Below are 17,207 nucleotides of genomic sequence, written 5' to 3'. Positions count from 1 at the left end.
TGAAGTTTGTTCCTCAACGAGAGAAGTATGATCCTACTTCCTTCAAAGGGACACAAGCTCAAGATGATCTTCCACCACAAGACCACAAGCAGAAAGGCAAGGATGAGCTTCAAGAGGAGATTGATGCATTTGAAGAAGCTCCCAAGGCCTTGGTCAAGTGAATTACCAAGATTACGTCAAGCTCTACTTCATCAAGTACAACTACAACTCCAAGGATTCCCATCAACATGGTGTGGATCCCGAAGAAGAAGAACTAGAGAGTTCTTGAGGGTGACTCCGCCAACATTCTTCACTCATATCATTTTGGCAAGGACAAGTGCAATCAACTTTCACATCTTGCACTAGTTCAAGGAGTCACAAACCCTCTTGTTGGTAAGACAAGGGACAAGGTAACTTAATGCTTTCATAAACAACATCGTGTGTGTGCATCACTCTATGTCTATGGATATCCTTGTTTGTTCCTTGTGGGACAAACCCGTGTAGGTATTGAAAGTGCAACTCACTCCAAAGGATTGCTCCAAAAGATCTACATCAACATTGAGCATCCACATCTTCAACACCTACATGAAGTCATCATCGACAAAACCCAAGGTTAGTTCATCCCTCTAAGGGGGGATCTCACATCTAGGGGGAGATTTACTCTAAGAATTGAGCTAAAGCAACTCTAATGGTGTGAACACATTAATGCATTATGTAAAAGTGGTAACCCCACTTGAGCTTAAATGATGAGTATGACCTATGATCAAATGTTCTCATTTGACTCCTAAGTCAATATACTCATATATAGATGACCTAGTCATCGCCAATTGCTTGATAGTGCTAGAATTGGTTGTGCATGCTTTGCCACATATTTCATTTGTCATTTTATTGTGTGAGCATGTTGATTGCATATTTTACTCATTCGAGGACATCCACTTGTAGTTTTGCTTGATTGGCTTCTTTTTCTTTTGGCCAAGTGGATGGACAAGAATGCCTAAGAACCTTCTCTAGCTATCTATGCTTTTCTTGTCTCAAACTCTATTCATGCTACATCACAAAATTTGATCAAGTCAGATTTGAACCACTCTGTGTGAGGAGCACTCGGAGTCCCCGATTCGTCATAGACTTAAACTTCCAAAACTTCTTTGTGCGTCTCGGTCCGACCGATCCTTCCATTTCGGTCATACCGAGATCACTAATTCGATCTAGGTTTTCAATCTTGGTGCAACCGATTTGAACACTTCGGTCTCACCGAGTTGCAGTAACTGCTTGCAGTAATGCATCTCGGTGCCACCGAGTTGTTCCACTCGGTCACACCGACAGGCTCAGGCTATATATACCCAAGGGCAAAAATTTTGGAAATTTCTCCGAACAGTTTTCGCCCGCGCTCAACCCGCTCTGCCTCCAGGGTCTCCAGATCGTTCTACTCATCGCCAGCCGCCTCCCATCGCTAGTCTCCGCCCCCGTCAACTGGAATCTTCACCACTGTTGCCACCGTAGCGAGTCCATCACCGAACTAGGGTGGACTTGATCACTGTGCTATCCCCATCTGATTCCTAGCACATTGTGTTCGTCATGAATCTTGCCACGATTGAAACTATCTCATCTAGTCAAAACAATCCTAAATTAGGTTTGATTTGAAAATTTAGGGTTAGGTTTCTGCCGAAACCATCTCGGACCCACCGAGTTGTAGAAATCAGTTCCACCGATTTGGCCAAGGCCATTGCACTTGTGATTCTCGGTCTGACCGAGAATTTCAAATCGGTGTGACCAAGTTCAGGACTTTGTGAAACCCTAGTAGTCTCGGTGCCACCGAACTATGACTCGGTCTGACCGAGTTCATTAATTTAGGTTCCTAAAGCTACTTCGGTATCACCGAGTTCACAAATCGGTTGATCCGAAATGCTTTCTGTGGAAAACTAAAACTAAGTTTTTAACTCAATCTTTTGCAAAAACCTCTGTATTTTGTAATGCTTATCCTCTCTATCTCATCTACATCTATTCACAGGATCAGCAGTCAGTGTTTGCAGGATGTCTGATCAAAGTGATAGCTAGAACAGGGAAGAGGAGCAGATTCAAATGAGTGAGGGCACTAGTCCCTCTAGTTCCTCAGATGATGGCATCAGGAGCACCCCAAGCAACTTACCCAAAGCTGCCACCAGGGCTAGAATGAAGAAAACCTCAGACTCTGAGGATGAAGACTATGTGGAAGAAGAGGATGAAGCCACATACAGGAAAGTGCTCAAGAAGGAGTATGGCACTGCTGCAACCACCAATCCAGGACTGAACAGGAAAGTTCATGCTAAGAGGACTCCTATGCTGAAAGTCAGAGCATCAACTCAGGAAACTGAGAGATCAGAACCCAAGGATCCAGTAGTGGCTAAAAAGAAGAGGAAGGAAAGGGTCAAGAAGACCATGGCCAGAGTTGTTGGGAAGCCTTCCATGATGGAGGAAGAAGAAGAAGAGGCTGCTGCTCCAGCTCCCAAAGCTCGGAAACTCATGGGTGATGCCATAAGGTCAGGGGCTGCTTCATCAAAGTCCAAAGAAGCGCCTAAGGCTGCTTCCAATCCCAAGACTGCACCCAAGAGGAATACCAGGAACATCCCAGCTGCTGAAAAGAACAAGGCCCCAATGCCTGAAGTTGTTGCAGAAGAAGAAGAAGATGAAGAGAATGTTCTGAGAAAGTTGAAACCTAAGATTCCAGATCATAACGATGCTCATCCTGTTGCTGAGAACATGAAGCTGAGAGAGGATGCAGGACTCAGATAGTGGAGGTTGACTGATCCTTATGCAGTCGGGAGAAGAACTGCTGTGGACTACAGGTTCCATACAAAGGAACAGCGGGACTTCTATGAGACTGTGCTGCTGGACAAGAAACCAATAGTCTGTGATATGAGATGGGTCGATTGGAAATACATCAAGGAGAATGAGGAACACTACCCAGGAGTGTTTGACAACTTCAAGGGTTGTGGAGTGGATGACTTTGTTGGGCAGAAGCTCACAAAGTGGAATGATGAGCTCATAATGCAATTCTACTCCACAGCACACTTCTATCCAGATGGCAGAATAGTTTGGATGTCTGAAGGTACAAGGTACCAATCTACTATAGAAGAATGGGCAAATCTGATCAATGCAACAAAGGAGAAAGAAGATGACTTGGATGTCTATGCCAAGAAGAAAATGGATCACAACTCTATGGCACATATGTACAAGGAGATCCCAGATAAAGCACTTGAGACTCAAAAGTTTGGATCTGTACATTTTCTTCTGTCAGGACTGCCAACCATCAACTGGATCCTCAGGCACACACTCTTGCCCAAGTCAGGTTACCATAACATGATTAGAGGCCATGCTATTAATCTGCTACACTTGTTTGATGTGCCTCAAAAGTTCAAGGTCATGAGCCTCATTGTTGAAACTATCAAGAGGACAGCTGCAGACCAGAAGAGAAGTTGTGGGTATGCCCCACAGATCCAGGAGCTGATTAACTCCAAGATGGGCACTGGCACTTACTTGTTGGACAAGGATCACATGTCTATCTATCCAGACTTTGAGGACAACCAAGTGGTTATGGATGAAAATGAACCATCTTCAGTGCAAGCACAAGAGAAGAAGAAGGCAAAGACTGAGAAGGCTGCCAAGATGCCAACAATTGATGAGGCATTTGAGTACTTCGTGAAGAGAAAACAAGACCAGCTTGGTTAATTGATAGCATCCACTCTAAGGATTGAGAAAGGGTTGGCCACCCTAACTCAAAACCAGGAGAGCCTAGAGAGGATCATGGAACAGAAGTTCTATGACTTGGATGTGAAAGTAACTGAGATCCAGCATTTTGTTGAGCAACTCCAAGATGACATGCAGGAGAGGAAGGGGAAGACAACCACTGAGGCATTTTCTAGAGTGCCTAGAGCTTAGAGATCAGCTGTTGTGCATGTGACAGACACAAGAGAAACATCATCTGCACCTGCTACAGCTTCAGTGCCACCTGCTCCAACTTCATCAACTGATGCCTTCGTCCTTGGAGTCATATCTACACCACCACATCAAGACCAAGCCTGAGAGATGACATAGCACTATGCATTTTCTAGGAACTTTTTGGTAACTTGTTGCCAAAGGGGGGGAAAATGTATAGATCATAGGCTTCGAGAGAGAGAGTTTGCTTTTGTTCTCTCTTGTCTTTGTGGTTGAACTTTATTTGCTTTTGGTTGCTTGAGATACCTTATTGCCTGTGTGATACAATGATGATCATGTGTTTGATCATATGCTACATTAATGCTTGTTGGATGACATTATGATCATTCACTTTGCTTGGTCATGAGTGCATGTATTTTGAATATTATCTTTTTGAGCGCTCCACCAAGATGTATGTGACATGGGAGAGTACCTCATGCATCTAACTCTATGTGCATTTGCAGTCGAAAGCAAATCTTAAACTATGCACAAATTTAGGGGGAGCTCTCACATTTCACATACTTCTCAAAGTGACGATGTTTTTCAATCTTATTATCATTTTTCGAAGCTTTGATCTATATGTTGTCATCAGTTACCAAAAAGGGAGAGATTGAAAGTGCAACTATCCCTAGGTGGTTTTGGTAATTCCTAACAACATATAGCTCATTGAGCTAATACTATTCCAAGACAAATATTTCAGGAAAGGTCAATGAATGGCATGGCATGGATGAGAAAAGTGGATCCCTCAAAATGCTAAGGATAAAAGGATTGGCTCAAGCTTCAAGCTCAAGACTCTACATTTTATATTTTAGTGATCCAAGATCACATTGAGTCTATAGGAAAAGCCAATACTATCAAGGAGGGACGAGGTGTTGCTTAATGAGTTTCTTGCTTCATAGTGCTTAGTGATATGCTCCAAAACCCTCAACTACTTTCCCACATCCACATATGACCTAAACCTAAAGTCCAACTCGGCCCCACCGATTCTTTCTATCCGGCGCCATCGAGTTCAAATGTCATAGCCACTGCCACAAACCCTAGGAAAATTGGTCTTACCAATAGGGATCTCGGTCTCACCGAGATGGGATTGTAATCTCTCCGTTTCCCTTCGTAACGTTTCGGTCTCACCAAGATGAGCGATCGGTCCCACCGAGATTGCAATGTAAACTCTTTGTTTCCTTTTCGTAACATTTTGGTCTCACCGAAAAGAGCGAACCGGTCCCACCGAGTTTACCTGACCAACTCTCTGGTTAGCTTATTACCAAATTCGGTCTCACCGAGTTTGTGTAATGGGTCTCACCAAGATTACGTTATGCCCTAACCCTAACCATATCGGTCCTACCGAGTTGCATGTCGGTCCCACCGAAAACCCTAACGGTCACTAGGTTTACTAAATCGGTCTGACCGAGTTTGTTGATTCGGTCCCACCGAGATTGGTAAATTGTGTGTAACAGTTAGATTTTGTGTGGAGGCTATATATACCCCTCCACCTTGTCTTCATTCGGAGAGAGAGCCATCAGAACAAACCTACACTTCCAACTTACCATTTCTGAGAGAGAACCACCTACTCATGTGTTGAGACCAAGATATTCCATTCCTACCATATGAATCTTGATCTCTAGCCTTCCCCAAGTTGCTTTCCACATAGATCTTCTTTCCACCAAATCTAAATCCTGTGAGAGAGAGTTGAGTGTTGGGGATACTATCATTTGAAGCACAAGAGCAAGGAGTTCATCATCAACACACCATTTGTTACTTCTTGGAGAGTGGTGTCTCCTAGATTGGCTAGGTGTCACTTGGGAGCCTCCGACAAGATTGTGGAGTTGAACCAAGGAGTTTGTGAGGGCAAGGAGATCGCCTACATCGTGAAGATCTACCGCTAGTGAGGCAAGTCCTTCGTGGGCGACGGCCATGGTGGGATAGACAAGGTTGCTTCTTCGTGGACCCATCTTGGGTGGAGCCCTCCGTGGACTCGTGCAACCGTTACCCTTCGTGGGTTGAAGTCTCCATCAACGTGTATGTACGATAGCACCACCTATCGGAACCACGGCTCAAAAATCACCGTGTCTCCAAATTGCATTTGAAATCTCCAAACCCTTCCCTTTACATTCTTGCAAGTCACATGCTTTATATTCCGCTGCTCATATACTCTTTGCATGCTTGCTTGAATTGTTTTAAGATTGCTTGACTTGTGCTAAGTTTGCTAAAATCTCCCAAAGACTAAAATTGGGAAAAGGTTAAGTTTTTATTTGGTCAAGTAGTCTAATCACCCCCCCCCTCTAGACATACTTCAAGATTCTACAATCCTCAACCGGATCTTCTTTGTCGTCGTCGTTATTTGCTTTAGGTGTATCCACCATGTACACATTGTACGAAGAAGTGGCCGTCCAGCGTCCAGTGAATGGCAGGTTTTGGCCTTGCTCCTCATCGGCATCGTCATCCATGCCGTCGATGTCTTCGGAGTCGTAATCAAGCATGTCGGTTAAGTCCTCGACAGTGGCATTGAAGTGGCTGGCGGGTGGGAAGCGAGTTTCTCCATCATCAGCCTCCAATGCGAACCGGACATAATTCGGCTGCGAGTCCCCCGCCAAGGACAGTTTTTTTTAATGAGTTTAGCATATCGCTGAAAGGCGAGTGCCAGAAGATGTCCACGGCGCTGAATTCGACGATCAATGACCGATCGAACTTGGTGTCCGCAGACGTGCATAGTTCGGAATTCATAATCGGAAAAGATTCCGGGGTTCCGATGACGTAGATATCACGTGCGATTAGGTCCGTGTACAGCTCTAGCACCGCGGAGTCTGCGGCCTCCGTGGCGGGGTTGAGCTTCCCGTCCTCGGATGGCACGATCTGCTCCGGATCTAAAGCCGGGCTAGCTACAGGAGCTATTCCTGGGTGTGGTTCGATGACAGATTTTAGTCGTGATCATCGAGATGACGGGGAGAGGCCGTTGCATTCTCGAATCCATCGAAGATCAAATCTCCGTGGATGTCCGTGATGTAATTCAGGCTTCCAAATCTGACCTGGTGGCCAGGGGTGTAGCTATCGATCTACTCTAGATGGCCAAACGAGTTAGCCCGCAATGCGAAGCTGCCGAATACAAAGATCTGTCTGGGGAGGAAGGTCTCCTCTTGTACGGCGTTGTTGTAGATGATTGAAGGAGCCATCAAACCTCTTGATGACGGCACAGTGGAACTCTCATTGAAAGCACCAATATCGGTGTCAGAACCGGCGGATCTCGGGTAGGGGGGCCCGAACTGTGCGTCTAAGGTCGATGGTAACAGGAGATGGGGGACACAATGTTTACCCAGGTTCGGGCCCTCTCTGTGGAGGTAATACCCTACTTCCTGCTTGATTGATCTTGATGAATATGAGTATTACAAGAGTTGTTCTACCACGAGATCGTAATGGCTAAACCCTAGAAGTCTAGCATGTATGACTATGATAATGAGTATTCGGTCCTATAGACCTAACCCTCCAGTTTATATAGACACCGGAGGGATCTAGGGTTACACAAAGTTGGTTATAGAGAAGGGAATCTTCATATTTGATCGCCAAGCTTGCCTTCCATGCCAAGGAGAGTCCCATCCGGACACGTGCGAGAGTCTTCGGTCTTTGTATCTTCACAGCCCATCAGTCCGGCCCATGGCTAACAGGCCAGACGCCCGAGGACCCCTTAGTCCAAGACTCCCTCACCCTTTATCAAGCAGGTCATTCTCAGCCTTCTCCCACAACGGCCGGGCTTTGAGGTAGCCACCTGACCCCGTGCGATGGTGATCCTCCTTCTTCGCATCATTTTTCTTGTTTGACACTGACATCTTCTTACTCTTGCCTGATGTCTTGTGGGCCACAAATGCGTCCCAGTGATCTCTAATCTTCTCAAACCGGCCGGTGAATTCTGGAGTCTTGTCTTTGTCGACAAACTTTGTTTTCAGCTCATTCTTCCACCTCCTGAATAGATCCACCTTCTTGTTTGTCTTTTTTGCTGAGAGCTGCTCATATGTCCAAATGACTTGAAATTTGGAGCGGGCCTCACGCATCACATTTCCTACCACACAAATTTTATTTGGATTTTTTTGAATGTTTCTAGTATTTGTTTTGATTTTTTTCGTCAACGCGGGTGCAGATGAGCTCGGGTGAAGAAATGGATTTTCATTTCTTCTTTCACATGGGTGCACGTCCCTTAGTGTTATTCGGAACAGATAGTCCGCCGGGACCCTTTCCAAAGATTACGTGTAAATCATTGACCATAGCAAGTACATGATCACCGGTACGCATGGCGGGCTTCTTCCGGTGATCTGCCCAACCTTTGAAATGCTTTCCTTTCTTTCGACATTGATGGTTGGTCGGAAGAAATCGACGATGGCCCAGGTACACATTCTTCCTGCATTTGTCCAGGCATATATTTTCAGTGTTAGCTAAACAGTGCGTGCATGCATGGTTTTCCTTGTTTGTCTGTCCTGAAAGGTTACTGAGAGCGGGCCAATCGTTGATGGTTACAAACATCAATGCGTGTAGGTTAAATTCCTCCTGTTTGTGCTCATCCCACACAGGTACACCGTTTCCATTCCATAGTTGTAAAAGTTCTTCACCTAATGGCCTTAGGTACACATTAATGTCGTTGCCGGGTTGCTTAGGGCCTTGGATGTGAACTGGCATCATAATGAACTTCCACTTCATGCACATCCAAGGAGGAAGGTTATACATACATAGAGTCATGGGCCAGGTGTTGTGATTGCTGCTCTGCTCCCCGAAAGGATTAATGCCATCCACGCTTAAACCAAACCATACGTTCCTTGGGTCACCTGCAAACTCAGCCCGGTACTTTCTCTCGATTTTTCTCCACTGCGACCCATCAGCGGGTGCTCTCAACTTTCCGTCTTTCTTACGGTCCTCACTGTGCCATCACATCAACTTGGCATGCTCTTTGTTTCTGAACAGTCATTTCAACTGTGGTATTATAGGAGCATACCACATCACCTTCGTAGGAACCCTCTTCCTGGGGGGGGGCTCGCTGTCAACAACACCAGGGTCATCTCGTCTGATCTTATACCGCAATGCACCGCATGCGTTCAAATCCTCGTAAGCACCGCAGTAGAGGATGCAGTCATTAGGGCATGCATGTATCTTCTGCACCTCCAATCCTAGAGGGCATACAACCTTCTTTGTTGTGTACGTACTATCAGGCAATTCGTTATCCTTTGGAAGCTTCTTCTTCAATATTTTCAGTAGCTTCTCAAATCCTTTGTCAGGCACAACATTCTCTGTCTTCCACTGCAGCAATTCCAGTACGGTACCGAGCTTTGTGTTGCCATCTTCGCAATTAGGGTACAACCCTTTTTTGTGATCCTCTAACATGCGATCGAACTTCAGCTTCTCTTTTTGACTTTCGCACTATCTCCTTGCATCAACAATGACCCGGCGGAGATCATCATCGAGCACAATATCGTTTGGTTCCTCTTGATCTTCAGCAGCTTCCCTCATTGCAGCATCACCGTATTCCGGGGGCACATAGTTGTCATCGTCCTCTTCTTCTTCGATGTCTTCCATCATAACCCCTATTTCTCCGTGTTTGGTCCAAACATTATAGTGTGGCATGAAACCCTTATAAAGAAGGTGGGTGTGAAGGGTTTTCGAGTCAGAGTAAGACCTCGTATTCCCACACTAGGGCATGGACAACACATAAAACCATTCTGCTTGTTTGCCTCAGCCACTTCGAGAAAATTATGCACGCCATTAACGTACTCGGAGGTGTGTCTGTCACCATACATCCATTGCCGGTTCATCTGCGTGCATTATATATAATTAAGTGTGTCAAAAACCATTACAGAACATCATCGATAGATAAGTGATCAAATTAATAGAAGTTCATCATCACATTAAAACCAAAGTACATACATAGTTCTCATTGAACAACATATAGCTCTCCAGAGCATCTAATTAAACCATACATTGAAACTATGTAAAACATTTCAATGCAACAACAAATGCGATCATAATCGCAACTAAGGTAACAATTGATCCAATAGCATAATGATACCAAGCCTCGGTATGAATGGCATATTTTCTAATCTTTCTAATCTTCAAATGCATTGCATCCATCTTGATTTTGTGATCATCGACGACATCCGCAACATGCAACTCCAATATCATCTTCTCCTCCTCAATTTTTTTTATTTTTTCCTTTAAGTAATTGTTTTCTTCTTCAACAAAATTTAACCTCTCAACAATAGGGTCGGTTGGAATTTCCGGTTCACATACCTCCTAGATAAATAAAATCTATGTCACGTTGGTCGGCATAATTGTCATAAACAATAAATGAACCAAATAGTTATAAAAGATAATATATACCACATCTGAATCATAGACAGGACGAGGGCCGACGGGGACGGATACCAAAACCATCACACTATATAATAACAAGCAATAATAAAAGTAAGAAAATTAGACAAGTATCTATCTAAAGTAAGAATTTTTGTAGAAAGAAGATAAGAAAAAGAGGCTCACCATGGTGGTGCCGGCGACGAGATCGGCGCGGGCGACCGATGGCGGTGAAGACGGGGACGGGGCGTGACAGACCGCTAAACCTAGACAAATCTCAAGGAAAATGGAGTTTCGAGGTCGAGCTTCGAGAGGAGAAAGCTTAACTAGTGTGGGTCGGGCATTTCATCGAACACCTCATGTGCATAGGAGGTGAGCTAGAGCACCACAAAGCTCCGACCAGAAAATCAGAGCAGTGTGGAGTGCTCTACTCCGGCGATGGGGTATATATAGGCACCTCATTGGTCCCGGTTCTTGACTGGAACCGGGACTAAAGGCCCCCTTTTGTCCCGGTTCCAGCCACGAACCGGGACCAATGGTTGTGGGCCAGGAGCGAGGACCATTGGTCCTGGTTCGTGCCTGTAACCGAAACAAAAGGGTCCAGACAAACCGGGAAAAATGCCCCACGAGGCCCGGCCGGCCCCCTGGGCGCACGAACCGGGACGTATGCCCCCCATGGGTCCCGGTTCGTGACTGGACCGGGACTAATGGGCTGGCCAGGCCCCAACTAAAGCCCTGTTTTCTACTAGTGTTGACACAAAAATTGAAAAATATAAAGGGGTGACGGAAAAGAATCATGAAACCTTTCTCGCTTTATTATTAGTAATAGATATAGATATAGAAGATATAGATATAGATAAGAGGAATTCTGGCATCAGAAAACAAGTGAAGTTTTTGATCTTAAAAGGGAATAGTGGATACCAATACTGAATTTTTTCACAGAGTTGTGCTCTTGGAAAAGAAAAATCGTAAAAGCCTGAGACCACCATGGCATCCATGCATGCATGCATGGAGCATTTTTTTATTTAGAAATTTCATGCATGGAGGATATTCTTTTTTATGGACATGCATGGAGGATATGACCGTACGTGCTTCTACTACGTGGAATTGCTGCTGGCCACACGCCCACAGGTCGGTCACGATTGGCCGCGCCCACTCTGCTTCTGCTTGCACCGGGAGCGACTACAATAGAATGACAGCCTGAGGTGAAAAAATAGAAAAAACGAATCTGTACCATTGGATGGATGATCGATGACCCAGATTCAGGATGACCCAGATTCAGGTGTAGCGATCTGGGCGCACAACTTGCAAAAAGCTCCCTTGCTGAAGGTTAATTTCTTCCCCATGTCCTTGTTCAAACCCAATCCCGTACGTACGCAGTCGCAGCGACCTAAAATTCCCCTCCACAACGGCGGCGACGGCGCCGGGCCGGACCCCTCAACCAGCGAGTACGCACACCCGAGGTGATGTTCCATCTCTCCGATGGCTTGTGCCCGCGGTGCCGCCGGTGGCCCAGTTTGAAGCCGACCAGATCGGAGCTCGTGGACTGCTAAGATCCGCGCCGCAGTGTGCTCGTCACGGCCTCCCATCTCAGGCTCCGGCAGCGGCTGATTCGTCACCGCCTCTACAGCATCAGCCCGCGTCCTCCTCGACCTCGTCGGCTGCAAGTCGTTGGTGAGCTCCTCGGCTCCTTCCGGACCGGCCCCTGTGACGTGGTGCGAAGCTACAAGGTGTCACCATGGTGGTTAATTTTTCTAGTAAATACTCCACAAGTTAATACTCCATCTCAATTTTTTTGGTGGTTAATCATTCACCTGCGATGGAGTAGATGTTAACTTGTAGTATTAGCTAGTACTTTTGTGCTTCATCTCAATTTTATTAGCTAGTAGAGTGTATGATGCATATCTATAGTTTTATTTTCTTGTACTTGTTCATGTCAAATCAGCTCGTGTGTGAATGTTGCACTTTTGCAACTTCGATTTGATGATGTATTGCTACTGTTCTTGGTGGTTTGGCAGTCTAATTTGGACATTCTGTTTAACTGTTAAGTACTCTGGAGAACCAAGTTAGTAGGTTGAGGACGGGTAGATAATCCTTAATTTGAAATTAGGACATTGCGCTGAAAATATTAATATCTACGGTTGTTCCGTTCGTCACAAGACGCATCCATTCGGTGAAAAGTTGATGGACAGTTAGCTCTTTTTAATTGTGAAGATTACAATTACCAATTCCTATAATAAATGTATTGTATTATAATTTAGCAGTTCTAGACACACCCTTCTGAGTTCTGACCATTAGTTCAAGACATGGATGGAGCCATTAGCAGACTCGATCCATGAGCATACATTATACTATATGTTTGGTGAAAAGAAGAGAAAAAACAAATTAACCAATGTAACATTTGGGCAAGTAGAATCTGACCTGAATAGTAAGGGGCAGCAAATTGTACAACCTGAAATACCTATCTGAGTGGCACATATAGCAAGCCTAGATTTCTTTTTCTTCTCCTTATTCTACTGTATGCTAGGATGTCAATGGGTACTAGACTACTAGTACATCCGTAGTACTACTAGTGCTACTGTAATATATATAAGGTGGGTAGGAGAGAAATTACCCCGGGAGAGTAAGAATAGAATGCCAAAGAATTATTGCTAGTAGACTCCGACAACAAACTTAGGATGCACTAATGAAATACGATTTGTTCTTGTTGAGTTCTTTTCTGGTCAAATAGAGTTTTTGTTTGGAGAGTTATTGTATACCGGCGCACACAATAATCCTGATTCCTGAAAACCCAACTGAGGTAGAAATCATCAGTTGTATGTTGTACATTAATAAACCTTGTTAACAGAAAAATCTTGAACCTGTATTTCACATCTTCCTGCGGCTTTGTGACCTTATTATGAGTTACGAGTCACTAGAAAAGCAAAGGTTCTTGCTTGTTGTTTTGAAAGATAAATGATCTCGGGCTCCATGGTGACAATTGAATTCCTGTTGTTTTGAAAGATAGCATGTGCAGCAGCACTATCAGGTGAGAACATCGGTCCAAGAAAGTAAGAATATGTTTGATGTGCCTAACATTATGTTGATCCCATGTTCGTGAAAATTCTTTGCAGCCATGGAATCGGTCAACAGTGCTCAACGATTAATTCCGCAATGCTTCTATAGTGATGATGTTATGGTAAGTGTAGAAATGACTATTTGCAGCGTGCATATTTTTCACGCTATACAATGTCGAGAATAGACATTGTTGTGTGTATTATTATACTTAATACATGGTTCACTAGTTATATTAGGGTGGGTCTGCTAATGTTATTCTTCTCGAACTCGTGACCAGTTTTGATTGATAAAAATGTCCAGTGGCTTCGAGGATTCAGCACATTATTTTATCATATGATATGTTTTTTTTCTTATTTTTACATTCGACAGACTTTGATAATGGCAAGGCTTATAAAGGATGGATTTCTAATAGGATTCTGCTTTCGCATGTGAGCTCAAGCTTATATGTAAAAATAATTGTATTGCCTAATTCCGCCGGTTGTTTGTGTCTGACTATATGAATAAAATGCACTGGAGTGCTTTTCCTGTACAGGATAAATAATGTTTATATAATTTGTTACATTATTGGTAAGTTAGGATGATCCACAAAGTAGTTGGCTTGTCTGCCAGTTTTAGCATAAAAAACATTTAGGTATGTGCAGCACACAGGTGTAAGCATGAATGTATGACACATACATGGACTTGTGCTAACTCAATCGTATTTGTTAGTTTGATGTCTCCCAGGACAAGAAGCTCGAGCAAGAAGCACTACGGCTGGAGGCAACTGTTCTGTACCATCAAAGTAGCAACGTTGATGCAGTTTTCGCTAGCAATGGTTGTTGATCCTGTCATGTTATTTATAACTTTATGTATATCTTCTTGTGTTGTGCCTGGGATGCTCTAGTGTGACATGTACTCAACAATTGTTCCAGGGATAGTCCAGTTTGATATGTAGAATTCCTTGTGCCTGAGATGGTTCAACTTACACGTACTCACTCATTAGTGCCTGTGATGGTCCAGTTGGCCATGTAGTTGAAGAGGCCAAGAGGGTGTTTTGATTTTTTTTCATGTACTTAAATATCTTTGACAGATGTTTACATACTCTTGATTGATCATCTTGTTCAACTTTCTGGCATAATTAGTTGATATGGTGGAACCCAGTATTGTACTTAATAGGCATGCAATACATATGTGCAAAAGGAGGGAGCAGGAATGAACGTGTGAAGATATTACAGTCTTATAACAGAATGTTTGGACATGAAAAAGTGGAGGTGGTTACTGCAAAAGTCTATTTGACATCTAACTGCCAGCAGGTTTTTTTTCATAAAATGCACATTAAGTGGCCTAGGATCCCTCCACTAGTATCTGTACCATCCACACTAGATCTGACGGCCCAGATCCGTTTTTCTATTTTTGCACCACAAGCTGTTCTTCTATTGTAGTCACTCCCGCTTGCACCCCTAAGCTTAACCGAGGCTCGATCCGAATGAGTGGCATGTCCCACTCTCTCCCTCCGTTGAACGAGAGCGTGCATCGTCCATCTACACCACCATCAATGCAGCCTGTGACCCTGCATCATTGTGGCAATGCCAAAACATGTTCGTCATGTGCGCGCGGCCATGATGGATCTGCACCGCTCGCTCGTACTAGCCAGCCAGCCAGAGTCATGCCCATTCACCATGGACCCAACCTATCTCAAACCTCGCAAGTAGATACCCGTACGTCGTTCAGGCCAAACGGAGCCCAATCGAGAGGAACATGTAATTAAGGTACTCCGTAACGAAAAATCCGAACCAAACCCATGACACAGCAGAACCCATATGGATACTGTTGGCTTTGCCCAGGATGAAGCTAGAAAGAAACTAGACACATACACAAGAGGTAGAACATGAACACACAGTGAACTTTTTTTGTGGCACCGCACACACTTGTTCCTTTTCCTTTGTTCAATTCTCACTCTTAACCGGTGCTTAAAAAAGTCTGGTTTATTTGTCTAGGCACTTCCCACGAGCACTTTGCATTGTACAAGGCCTAATACTTCTGCATGCAAACCACATCTTAATTGCATGCACTAACTAACTCGTCGATGAATGGATGGCAGTAACGATGGAGGAAACTACGGGGAAGCTGCGTCTGTGGGGCGCGTATACCACCATTGGCAACGCTTAATTTCTTTCATGCAATGGGATGTACAGACATGTGATCTGAATGAAGTTCAGCACACACAGGCATAGACATGCATACATGAATGGCAGTAAAAACCTATGGTAGCTTTCTAGCTCATTTTAACTGCAGTAATTTTCTACTCCAATATCAACTCTCATGCTTTGTGCACTGCTAACACAATCTATCGAGCGGCAATTCCATTTGCGTCACTACTAACACCACCTTGCTGCAAGCTCAATAGTTGTTTTCTTGAATGTCAGCATGTGCACTCTAATAACCGCACTGTTCTATCTTTGCCAAGAATGGAAGGTGGTGCTCTAAAGGCCTATGTGGTTTTCCTTGACCCTTGCCATCTATTCCAAGGACGTGTGAAAAGAAGCAGAAAATGTGATGATAAGCGGTGAGAACGAAAACAAACTAGTGCAAACCAAAGCAATCATACCTCCAAACGAGCTAGTTGCTTTAGGGACTTTTTGATTTGCAGATTCTAAAAACATAAAAAATAGAAAAAACATAGGATTGAAATGTCATGTTCATCTCAATCCTATAGTATATTAGTTTTTTTTGCATCATAGGAAACAAGGTATTTTTTTCAAAGAGGGTTGAGTGGATGCTAGAAATCCTGTGAAAACTAGTACAAAGAAATCCTTAGATAAAATTCCTTAGGATTCAATCCTACAAATCAAACAACCAACACCGATATTTGTTTCTAAGGATCTAATCCTCCAAAATTCCTACAAAAATCTTTTGAATCAAAAGAGCCCTTAAAAAGTGAGCCCGTCTAAACAAGCAGAGAATTGACCGATCAAAAGTCTAGAGCTGTTAACACATGCAACATTATTATTAGCATCCAACAAAAAACATCAAAGATCCTAGCGAATTGTTGTTAGCTCAGAAGCAAAAAAGAACACTTACATGCGCACATCTCACTGAACAGCTATTGGTACGGCCAATAAAATATATTCATGTCAGCAGAGGCTCAAGAAATGTATGGCATAACTGTATCATCAACATAAGTTTAATTGTTAAACTAAAGTTCTAGATGTTCTTTAGAATTGATAAGATGAATTGTGGCATTAAAAATCAAGTGAAGATTGACCTTAGAGAGGAATAGTGTATAAGATCATCTACATGCGGACCTAACTAATCTGCCCCCTGAAATCCGCGGGGGACCTAGCTAATCTGCCCCCTAAACATCCGTGGGTGCTCCTAGGCGAGTCCGCGAACAATGACTGGTCATCCCTCAAATGTCTGCTTCCACAATCGGGTACCTCATTACCAAATCCTCAAATCCATATGATTATACCACTACAAGAAACTTGTTAATACATGACAGTCCTCGTCCGTCACAGATCAGCCAAAATCCGTCATGCGTCCAAATCCATGACGAAATTGAAATCCGTCATGTATATCGCGTCATAATTTGACATCGTACCTGCCATGACAGCTCTTGTCCGTCATGGATCTACACCAGGCCCGCCAAGCCCAAATTAGGCTGTGACAGAGCAAACCGTCACCGATTTACATGACGTGGATGCCAACAAGTCGTCTACGTGGATCTGACGTGGAGAGGAACATGACCCATGTTGTAACCAACCCAATTAGGGATTTGGCCCAATAATTGTGGTGTACAATCCAACCGATTAGTTGTTTATCTTTGTCCTGCCCTGTTTTTTTAGTCCAACCTATTAGCCCCATTTTTTGTACAGCCTGTTTTCTCAATACAACACAATTTGCAGCAAGACAACCAAACT

General features: G+C 43.9%; 1 long non-coding RNA gene across 1 annotated transcript; it reads left to right on the top strand.

Moving 5' to 3' along the window:
- The first annotated feature begins 11,531 nt into the window (after positions 1-11,531).
- Positions 11,532-14,435, top strand: LOC123047131 (uncharacterized). The gene is made up of 2 exons (XR_006422799.1): positions 11,532-13,429; positions 14,017-14,435. It is a non-coding gene; the product is annotated as an uncharacterized lncRNA (long non-coding RNA).
- The last annotated feature ends 2,772 nt before the right edge of the window (positions 14,436-17,207 follow it).

The sequence above is a fragment of the Triticum aestivum genome, chromosome 2B (assembly GCF_018294505.1).
Source record: "Triticum aestivum cultivar Chinese Spring chromosome 2B, IWGSC CS RefSeq v2.1, whole genome shotgun sequence".
NCBI classification, from domain to species: Eukaryota; Viridiplantae; Streptophyta; class Magnoliopsida; order Poales; family Poaceae; genus Triticum; species Triticum aestivum.
This window is presented reverse-complemented; position numbering and strand designations above follow the sequence as displayed.